Source organism: Strongylocentrotus purpuratus, unplaced genomic scaffold (assembly GCF_000002235.5).
Source record: "Strongylocentrotus purpuratus isolate Spur 01 unplaced genomic scaffold, Spur_5.0 spur5_scaffold_18, whole genome shotgun sequence".
NCBI lineage: Eukaryota > Metazoa > Echinodermata > Echinoidea > Camarodonta > Strongylocentrotidae > Strongylocentrotus > Strongylocentrotus purpuratus.
In genome coordinates this window covers 10,207,835-10,220,345 of record NW_022145603.1, presented here as the reverse complement: position 1 = coordinate 10,220,345, position 12,511 = coordinate 10,207,835, and positions in this window count along the sequence as shown.

Below are 12,511 nucleotides of genomic sequence, written 5' to 3'. Positions count from 1 at the left end.
TTCCAAGGCCATTGTGATGATGTCACGATACACTTAATGGCCAAATGAGACATGGAATCATATTTCCGACTCATACTCTATCTAAATATGAAAAAAAATTGAGGATCCCGGTGCATTCCAAAGAGCTATAACGGATTTTGTATAGGCATGTTTTTGCCCATATATGCTATGTATTAAAAGAGCTCGCACGCACTGACATTTATCTTGAATTTACGCTCATCTTGTTAATAATGGTCATAAAGAGATAAACATGGTATCAAATTCCTTGAAAAAATATGAGAAATATCATGAAAGAAAAAAAAATGGCGATTCTATGTTTTGTAATGGTGTTACGCGCGAAAACGCACGCGCATGCTCGTACGCGCGAATTTTTATAAAATGCTTAAAATGACCTAAAACGTATGCAAAATAAATTTGAGACGATTTTGAGCATTTAAAAATTTTGCGCGCGCACTGACGCGCGGACGTACGCGCACGCGCGCGTTTTTTGACCTGAAATTGACTGGACTGATATTGACCTTGATCATGATAAATATGAATGAGAAATAACCTTTGGTTATGAAGATATGATCATGAGTCGATTTTCAGAAAATTTCACAAAATGGCGCCTAGATGACGTCATCAGTCAAGGTCAAGGTTGAAAACCTTACCTTGCTTTGTCCATATGCCTATACATATGTGTGCCAAATTTAAAGATATTTGGTTGAACCATTTCAAAGTTATATTGTTAACAAAAAAGTGGTTCAAAATAAGAAAAATAAACTAGAAATTTAATTCGTCACGAAGACGAATAAGGTGGTCTGTCAAAGTCTTATGATAGAATTGAGAATGGGAGAAGTTATATAGACATGTAAACAATGATGATCATGATGAACATGGTGATGATCATGATAGTAAAGGTGATGATGATGATAATGATAATGTTATATGACGATAAAAACGATAATGTTAATGATGATGATGAGCATAAGCATAATCCTGACAACTGATTAAAAAAAATGAGGAAATATTAGATAGCAAATAGTCTCAGCTACAACATACTAAAATTTGTGAGAAAACTGTTGAATAACAACCGAGATACTGGTCAAAACACCTTGTCATGCAGATTCATGTTTTGAAAAAAGTGACCTCCCATAGACACAACACGCAAATATGACAAATTATGCATTGTCACCTTTAATCGAATATTTAACTATGATGACGTCATCTAAATGAAAGATAAATGACATATTACTGATAGAGAATTATCTCAGCTATAACATATCAATATCTGGGAGAAGATCGATGACCGATAAGTGAGATAATCTCAATTAAACAAAGACAAAAATGACGTCATCAACAAAATACATTTGTTTGAGTTTAGATGCCAATATGATGACTTTGTTTCACTTTGTACGAGTCAGGGTGGTATGAAATCATATCTCCAACTCATGCTTTCTCCAACCAAGATATAAAAATTGGGGGTCAATGGACTATCTGAAGAGCTATTTCGATTTTTAAAATGGCATGTTTTTGATCAAATTTGCATTATATTGCCCATAGCAGCACGCGCGGATTTTGATCTTTGACGCGCGCTCACGGCCTTATGAAAGGTCAAGGGTGACTAAAATTAATGTAAATTGTCATTAACGGTAAGAGGAATCTAAATCATGCACAAAATTTGAATTTGACCTTTTCCACGCGCTGTGAGCGCGCGCAACGCGCGCGGGGACACTTACGGACGGAAAATTTTGAAATGCTTAAAATGACCTGATTCGTACTCTCCTTTAATAGTTAGGTGATTTTGACCATTCTAAAATTTTGACGCACGCGTACGCGCGCGTCATGACCTTTATGTGACCTTTGATGACATGACTTGTTGACCCTTGACCTGAAGTATATGTGATATGAATATGAATGACCTTTGCTTATGCATCATGAAGATATGATGGATAACGTGATTTCACAAAATGGCGCCTGGATGACGTCACGATGACCTGATGACCTTGAAAATGTTCCTGTCACGTCTCATGACAATGACCTATGACTGTGTCAAAATTGAAAGAAATTAACACAACCGATCTTGAGTTAACCGATAAACAAAAAACGGGAAGAAATAAAAATAAATAATAACTAGAAATTTAATTCGTCACGAAGACGAATAAGGTGGTCTGTCTTCAATTTTCATGATCATTGACACGTCAAAAAGTAAAAAAATTGATGAAAAAAAATTGTTGGAGACGCCTGGACTCGATCCAGGGACCTCGAGGTCGGAAGTCAAGTGCGTTACCGATATACCAAAATATTTGCCATAGAGATTACACGGAAACGGAAAATACAATTCTCAAATCCCACTTTGTAAGTGAAATATTAGCATGATACCGGCATCTGATCGAAAAATAAATTCACACTTATTATAGCTCATTGTCTCAGCTACAACATACTCAAAGCTCAGCGTAAACGAAGAAAAAAACGACGGAGATGTTGCTCGCGAAAGACAACAATGTAGAATCCAGTTTTGAGAAAAAGTCATGTCCCGTAGAGAATACACGCAAAATGTGAAAATTGACATGCCTCCTTTAATCACAAAAATACGCCATGATGCCATCGTCAAAATGAAAAATACGTCGTGACTTTATTTGTAGAAATTTGTCTCAGCTAGAACATATCAAAATTTGGATGAAAATTGATCAATATTTACAGAGATACAATCAATTTTCCAAAAATATGCTGACGTCATAATATGCAAATTGAAATTTTGAGTTCGGAGGCCATTATGACGACGTCATGAGTTAATTGAGTGTCAAATGAGACATGAAATCATATCTCCGACTCATAATCTATCCAAATATGAAAAAGAATTGGGAGTATCTATCCATTCTGAAGAGCTACAATGGATTTTGTATAGGCATGTTTTTGCCCATATATGCTATGTATTGCAAGAGCTCGCACGCACGGACATTTACCTTGAACGGAGGCAATCATGATGACGTCATGAGTTAATTGAGGGTTCGAACGGACTTTACCTTGAACGGACGCTCATTTCGTTATTAATGGTCATAAAGAGATAAACATGGTATCAAATCGTTTGGAATAAATTGGGCAATACTATGATAGACAAAAAAAAGGCGATTCTCGGTTGCGTACGACCATTACGAACACAAACGTGCGCGCAAATTTATGCGCGCGAAAATTTTCGAAATTTTCGAAATGCTTGAAATGGCCTAAAACGTACTCTAATTTGATCAAAAAGTGATTATGAGCATTTTTTATTTTTGCGCGCACCGACGCGCGGACGGACGCGTACGCGCGCGTTTATTGACCTTAAGTTGACCGGACGGATATTGACCATAATCGTTATAAATATGAATGAGAAATGATTTACGGTTATGAAGATATGATCATGAGTTGATTCTCAGAGCACTTCACAAAATGGCGCCTGGATGACGTCACGTTATGTTGATGAACTTGAAAATGTTCCTGTCACGTCTTAAGATGATGACCTATGACTGTCTTAAATTTGAAAGAAATTGGACGGTTCAATTTTGAGTAATCGTGCACACAAAAGAGTGGTCACAAATTTATTTTAATTGAATTGTGTTTTTGTACAAATTCAATTAAAATACTAGAATTTAATTCGTCACGAAGACGAATAAGGTGGTCTGTCTAAGACTTATGATAGATTTGAGAATGGGAGAAGTTATATAGACATGTAGACAATGATGATCATGATGTTGATCATGATGATGATGATCTTGATAGTAATGGTGATTACGATGATGATGATGATCATGATGATGTTGATGATCATCATCAACAGACCATGATGACATCTGATTGAAAAAAATGAGGGGACATTTAAATAGCATATAGTCTCAGCTACAACATACTCCAAAATTAACAAAAACCATGCCGAAATAACGGCGAAATTGCTTGCAAAAGACCGGAAAATAGAATCAAGATTTGAGAAAAAGTCATCTCCCATAGGGACTACACGCAAAAAGTAATGCATCAAGTGATAATAGGGTAATAATAAAGTAAATGTAGTTGTTTAGTACATTATTCGCGATACTACGTGTTTTAATATTTAAAGGAGATGGTATAGTGAAAGGTCAAAAAGAAAAAAAAGTGAAGAAAAAAATTGTTGGAGACGCCTGGAATCGAACCAGGGGTCTTGAGGTCGGAAGTCAAGTGCGTTACCGATATACCAAAACATTTCCCTTAGAGATTACACGTAAACGGAAAATGGGATTATCAAATCCCACTTTGCAAGTAAAATATGAGCATAATACCGGCATCTGATCGAAAAATAAAGGGTACACTTGTGATAGCTCATTGTCTCAGCTACAACATACTCAAAGCTCAGCGAAAACAAAGATAAAACGATGGAGATATCGCTCGCGAAAGACAAGAATGTAGAATCCAGTTTTAAGAAAAAGTCATGTCCCATAGAGAATACACGCAAAATGTGAAAAATTGACATGCCTCCTTTAATCGCAAAAATACGCCATGATGCCTTCGTCAAAATGAAATCTCGTGGCAATTGCATTTTTAGAGAATAGTCTCAGCTAAAACATATCAAAATTTGAAAGAAAATTGATCAATATTTACAGAGATACAATCAATTTTCCAAAAATCTGCGTAATTCATAATATGCAAATTGAAATTTTGAGTTCGGAGGCCATTATGATGACGTCATGAGATGACGTCATGAGTTAATTGAGGGTCAAATGAGACATGAAATCATATCTCCGACTCTTAATCTATCTAAATATGAAAAATAATTGGGGGTATCTATCCATTCTGAAGAGCTACAATGAATTTTGTATAGGCATGTTTTTGCCCATATATGCTATGTATTACAAGAGCTCGCACGCACGGACATTTACCTTGAACGGAGGCCATCATGATGACGTCATGAGTTAATTGAGGGTTCGAACGGACATTTATCTTAAACGGACGCTTATTTCGTTATTAATGGTCATAAAGAGATAAACATGGTATCAAATTGTTCGGAATAAAATGGGCAATACAATGATAGACCAAAGAAAGCGATTCTAGGTTGCGTACGACCATTACGAACACAAACGTGCGCGCAAATTTGCAAAAGTGTGCCCACGCAAAATTTTTGAAATGCTTGAAATAGCCTAAAACGTACTCTAATTGGATTAAAAAGTGATTTTGAGCATTTTTTATTTTTGCGCGCACCGACGCGCGGGCGTACGCTTACGCGCGCGTTTATTGACCTTAAGTTGACCGGACGGATATTGACCTCAATCGTTATAAATATGAATGAGAAATGAGTTACGGTTATAAAGATATGATCATGAGTTGTATTTTAGAGTACTTCACAAAATGGCGCCTGGATGACGTCACAATATTTTGATCAACTTGAAAATGTTCCTGTCACGTCTTGAGAGGATGACCTATGACTGTGTAAAATTTAAAAGAAATTGGACGGTTCAATTTTGAGTAATCGTGCACACAAAAAAGTGGTCACAAATTTATTTTAATTGAATTGTGTTTTTGTACAAATTCAATTAAAATACTAGAAATTTAATTCGTCATGGGGACGAATTAGGTGGTCTGTCTTCAAGTCTAATGATAGATTATAATATTAACTTTATTGAGAAAGGGAGAAAATATATAGACATGTAAACAATGATGATCATGATGATCATGATGAAAATGATCTTGATAGTAATGGTGATGACGATGATGATGATGATGATGATCATGATGATGTTGATGATCATCATCAATAGACCATGATGACATCTGATTGGAAAAATGAGGGGACATGTAGATATCATATAGTCTCAGCTACAACATACTCCAATGTCAACACAAACGAAGCGGAAATAACGTCGATATTGCTCGCAAAAGACAAGAATGTAGAATCCAGAAAAAGTCATGTCCCATAGAGAATACACGCAAAATGTGAAAAATTGACATGCCACCTTTAATCGCAAAAATACGCCATGATACCTTTGTCAAAATGAAATATCGTGGTTACTGCATTTGTAGAAAATTGTCTCAGCTAGATCATATCAAAATTTGGAAGAAAATCAATCAATATTTACAGAGATACAGTCAATTTTCCAGAAAAATGCTGACGTCATAATATGCAAATTGAAATTTTGAGTTGGGAGGCCATTATGATGACGTCATGAGTTAATTGAGGGTTAAATGAGATATGAAATCATATCTCCAATTCATACTCTATCAAAATATGGAGAAAAAAATTGGGTTCACCTTGCATCCTAAAGCGCTACAATGGATTTTGTATAGGCATGTTTTTGCCCATGTATGCTATGTATTACAAGAGCTCGCACGCACGGAAATTATCTTAAACGGACGCTCATTCCGTTATTAATGGGCAGAAAAAGGTGAACAAGGTATCAAAATGCTTGGAAAAATGTGCCAAATATGATGACAGAAAAAAATTGGCGATTCTATGTTGGAAGATGCAATTACGCGCGAAAACGCGCGCGCATGTGTGTGCGCGCGTTTTTTTGCAAAATGCTTAAAATGTCCTGAAACGTATGCAAAATGAATTTGAGACGATTTGGAAGATTTTTATTTTTTGCGCGCGCGCTTACGCGCGGACGTACGCATGCGCGCGCGTTTTCTGTCCTGAAATTGACTGGGCGGATATTGACCTTAATCGTGATAAATATGAATGAGAAATGCCTTTCCGTTTTGAAGATATGATCATGAGTAAAAAGTACCCCAAAAAACACAAAATGGCGCCTGGATGACGTCATGAAGACTTGATGACCTTGAAAATGTTACTCTAACGTCTCATGACAATGACCTATGACTGTGCCAAAATTGAACGAAATTGACTAAACAGATCTTGAGTTATCCTGTTAACAAAAAAGTGTGAAAATAAATAAAAATAAATAATAATAATAATAATAATAATAATAATAAAGAAAGAAAATTCTGACGAAAACAATAGGTGATCTGTCGTTGACAGACCACCTAATAATAAATAATAATAAATAAAGGCAATTTTAACAAAAATATAAGGTGGTCTGTATTAGATACAGCCCACCTGATAATAATAATAAGAAAGAAAGAAAATTCTGACGAAAACAATAGGTGATCTGTCGAAATCGACAGACCACCTAATAAATAAAGAAAGAAAATTCTGACGAAAACAATAGGTGATCTGTCATTGACAGACCACCTAATAATAATAATAATAAAGAAAGAAAATTCTGACGAAATCAATAGGTGGTCTGTTGACAACAGACCACCTAAAAAGCAGCTACAAAAAGAAGAAAATGTACTCTATCTCGTAGTTTGAGTTATTTTATCTGTACATCAATTAAACATAACGTTTTGCCGTATTTAGTGTCCATTTTGGGAATTCCATCCACGAGAGAAGTGACGGTTATGTTTACAGCCCATTTCCCCCAAAAATATAAGAAATTATTGAAATAATTAAACATAGAACTAAACATTGAGATATGTTCTATCCCAGGATATAACATTTATTTGCCCTTAAAACATTAAAGAGGTTGAGATTATAGTTTGAAAGTTTGAAAGCGATTTTATTCAAAACTACCTTTCTTTTAATTGCGCGCTCATCCGTCACTTCGTGAAAATAGGGACGATTTGTGCAACCAACTATCATGAAAATCAAAAAGCTGTACTAATCAGTAAAACCCCGACACTTTATGGCACGATAAGTAAATAATAGCCGACAACCTTGAATTGAAATAATGGGATGGACTATATCGAGACTAACTAATCTCCTCAATAATAGGCCGGCCCGGTACCCTGTATACGCATGCGTGACCTGAGCTGGGCCGAGAGCGCTAGCTCGAGCGAGATTGTTCTATATAATTATTATAAGCTTTTCAATAATAGGCCCGATACCGTGAATAGGCGTGAATGACCATACCGATCGATAAGGCCTAAAATAAAAACTGGTTGTATTGCCCTGTGGGTGCCAAAACATGGGTCGGTCGGTCGGAAATTTTTTTTTTTTGTCGCCCTCTTTGGACCGATATTTTTCAGATTTGAATGTTTTTGTTTTTGTTTTCGTTTTTTCCCGCCCTCTTTTGGCTGATATTTATCAGTTTGTAATGCTTTAATACATGTGTTTCAGCGTCATCATTCCATTGATATCTTATTCACCCCCATATTGCTCTGGTTGTCTGATTTTTGCCAGCACAAACGTAGGATAGTTCGCGTATATAGCAGACGGCAATCGTCGGATCAGACGACACTTGATAGTGATTTTGTATGTGAGATTGCTTTGCTAAATATAATTTACAAGAATCTTTTCCATATCTTTAAACTATCATTGATATCTGATAATTAAACAGTAAGTAAATAAAACCTACCAAACTAAATAATACAATGAAATACTTGACTGAAAGTAGGAGAGTTTGATGTGGTGCACAATTGCACCCCTCTGTTAATAATTGAATAGTCCATGGTGTTCATGAATATTCATGTTTTTGATTACCTCGGCAAAATGCTTGCCTATACTAAATGGATAAATTACGGTTGGATGAAATGGACATAATGAACAAATCAGAACTGATCTATGATAATTCATGCTTCTTATCCTTCGTGTGCTTGACTTATAACCTTAAAGTCGCGTGGTAAATTGAGTCCAAAGTTCGACTTGTTGTACATGTGTTATATAGGCAATGGCGAGCTTGCTACCTATTTTGATCAAATTACGGTAAGTGAACTTTTAAAAGTCAATGGGACATGAGGGTTCCAATGAAAAAGCTAGTGATAACGTACGTCGTTTAAACAAAACATGAATTTTTAACGATTTTTGTTGGATAAAAGTCCATTGGCTAACGTACGTGTTTTGCTGCTTGATTCTGCCGATAGGGGGCGTTCTCAAATGAGACTAAACGGAGCTATATGATAATTATCCATTGTTTTCACGAGTGATAATTTTGGAATAATTTTGTGTTATGCATTTATATCCCATTTAAACAAACAAAATACATATTTTTGTATTTATTAATCAATTATCTTTTTTTAAACGGTTTAAAAAATTAAATTAAATTAAAATGCCGACCGAAGATTTTCAGATTATTTTGGGTCGGTCGCAAAGGGCAATCGACAAGTTTTTATTTTAGGCCTAAGCGCGCGTGCAGTGTATAAAGGTATCCAGAGCGAGTGTGGAATTAGCTGCTTGTAAAATCATGATGTCGGGCTTACACAGTCCTAGCTATAGTAGACCCAACGAATCCGAAAATCTATGAAAATAACGTAAACTGTCTTGCATGTGTTTCAATACGAATATCCTGAAAGAGGACTCATGCATGTTCATGCTAAACTCGTAATAAACCAACAATTACGCAACCACAGTCGGTAAAAGTGAGATGCATGTAGCCAAGGGTTCAAGGTTTGTATACAAGTAATTTATATAGCATTTAAAAGGTGAATAGATGTGCTTTTATGCAATAAAAATAGCCCTTGCTCGGACCCGAGGAATCTCTGTTCCCGTTAGTGAGTAGATACATCGGGGTCCGAGAAATCTCGGTCCCCGAGTTGAACGGGTTAAAAGTTGCAAAGGTTATTCCAATATTTAAGAAGGGTCAATCTTACCTGTATATTTAAATTATAGGCCCATTTATTTCCTTCCTATATTTTCAAAAATTCTTGAGAAATGCATGTTTAATTGGCTTAATTGTCTCTTTCATTGAAAGATTTCAGTTGCATTTCAGTAATTAATTTGGTTTCAGGTCTAAACACTCAACCTCTTCTGCTCTTAATGAATTAATTTATACCATCACAAGAGATATGGATGCTAAATATATATCTATTAGTGCGTTTTTGGACCTTTCAAATTAAGGCCTTTCATTGTTCAAATCACGAAATATTATAAGCAAAACTATTTTGTTTAGGCATCAGGTGGTATCCCTTTAAAATGGTTTCAAAGCTATTTAGATGACCAAAAAACAGTTCACTGTTAGCAATAAAAACCTATCTTATATGCAAAACACTTCATGCAGAATTTCGCAAGGGTCAAATGTAGGCCCCCTACTTTTTCGAATAATTATAAATTATATTCATAAATCTTCTTTCAAACTCAGTTATGTCCTCTTTGTAGATGAGACTATTATTTCTTTATCAAACAAAGATGAAGTAACCCCTATTAAAACTCTAAACCACGAACTTGTATATGTCGCCCGTTGGCTCAAAGTTGACTAGCTACTACTAAATGCAAACAAAAGAAATATTGATATTTCCAATTATGACTCCAAAATCACAATAGTACCTAACACAACATTTCTAGGAATTCAAATTGATGACAAATTGCGTTGACATGACCATGTACATTATATATGTACAACAATTTCACGTAATATTGGTGTTATGAACATACTTAACTTCCTGCCTAAAAACATTTTGTTTTCTCTTTACTATACAGTGTGAGTCAAAAAAAAGTTTACACCTAAAAAATTGCTAATTATTTTAAAAATCATCTATTAACAGTAAATTATTATATATCTTATGAAAGAGTGTCTTATCCTGAATCATTTAGTATCATATTGTGTGGTATGTGTTCACGCTTGAATGAACCGGAAGCATTGTTTGCGAGAGTGCAAAAATCTACTTGCGCCAAAGTTGCTTTAATATGTGATGTTTTAATAAAACAATTGGGATTTGGGTATCAATTCGGTTTTTGCAGATCCAAATAACATCCCTAACAAAATTAATCATGCCACACATATCAAATATCGAACATCAAATATAAACGAACATTTGTGCGCATGTGTGTGTGTGTGTGTGTGTGACTTTGCTTCTGCAAAACTCATATGCAATGCATTTCATTTGATACATTCACTTCATTCTCTCACTGCGCTAATCCCTACATAATACATACGGGAGGCTCCACTTCGGCGCAAGTCGATTTTTGCACTCTCGCAAACATAGTCTCCTGTACATACAAGCGTGAACACATACTACACAAAAATGATACCAAATGATTTTGGATAAAACCCTCTTTCATAAGATGTACAATAATTTACTGTTCATAGATGATTTTTGAAATAATTAGCAATATTCTAGGTGTAAACTTTTTTTTTGATTCACACGGTACACTAGTGTATTATTTCCTATTGCCTAAGCCTCAGCTTCCCAAGAAAAAATGTTGAGACTATACAAATTGCAAAAAAGAGCAGTTAGGATAATTTGTAAAATGCCCTTCCGTGGCTCCACTAATCCTTTATTTACTTGATTAAAACTTGTGAATTTATTTGATTTGTATAAATTTAGACTGGCCATATTTATGTTTTTTTGTCAAATACAGATCTTGCCATTATCCCATACATGCTATTGTATCATTAACTCTGCAATTCACTACCTCGATCAAATGCACTCGATCAAATGCAGATTTTCACATCCCTTACGCAAGAACGTCAGTTTCTCAAAAAAAAACATTATATATGCAGGTCCCAAACTATGGAATGCATTGCCTGCAAATCTCAAATCTGCATGCTCTCACAACGTTTCAACAGACAGTACAAACAAGGGCTTTTGCAATCTTATTCCCATTGAGTCATCTAATGTTTGTTTTTGTTTTTCGATGTTATTGTTAAGCGCTGGTTTGTTTGGGTTTTATTCAATGGGCCATTTTCGTAGTGTATTCAAGTTCATTTGCGAGCTGGTATATTACTTATATTTCTTATACATGATGCTTCGGTCTAATTTCCTGCTAAGTATTAACTTTATTTCTCAATTTGCTTTCCTCTCCCTATTCTCTCCCTCTCTGTCTATCTGTCTCTCTCTCTCTCTCTCTCTCTCTCTCTCGTTTCTCCATGACCCAGCTGTTTATGTTCTCTGTTCCTCTTGTCATGCAACAATATTTAATGAAAGTTATACATTACAATGGGGTCAAATTCACAAGATCTTTAAATAGATCTTTAATCTGATCCCCACTCAATTTATGTTACCTGTGCTAATGACTTTCTGGTAAACACACGGTCTTTTTGAGAGCTCCAGACATATCAAAGCAAATTTTGGGGAAAACATCCGTCAAACGATCCCATATCTTTAAGAATAGATAAGGGTACGTGAGACTACAACTTAAGGCAAAAGCAGAAGGGAAAATCACAACAAAATGCTTAAAATAAGAGCAAAAGCAGTGATGTAATATCAAGCGAAGGTGAGCAATCCGCTACGCAGGCGCCATTGCTAGTGACACGTCATTGTCATTGCACGAGGACCGCAGGACACCGGGAGCGGCCATGATACCCCCAAGAACTCGTTTCCTTTGTGCTGGAGTCAAGAACCTCGTTCATTCAACTAAATGGTAAGCTTGACAGAATTATGTCAATTAAGTGAATTATGGGCATATTAAAAACCATAAGTATCTTAATGATATGTATATATTTTCATGTAAAGCTTTAATAGCACCATCTTTTTGCTAAATATTGTTTATTGTAATGTTTACTTGCATACCTGCATGTCTCTGAGACATATATGATTACATGTCTTTCCTAATCATCTGCCAAGACACTTCCCATCGAGTGGCGGATCCAGT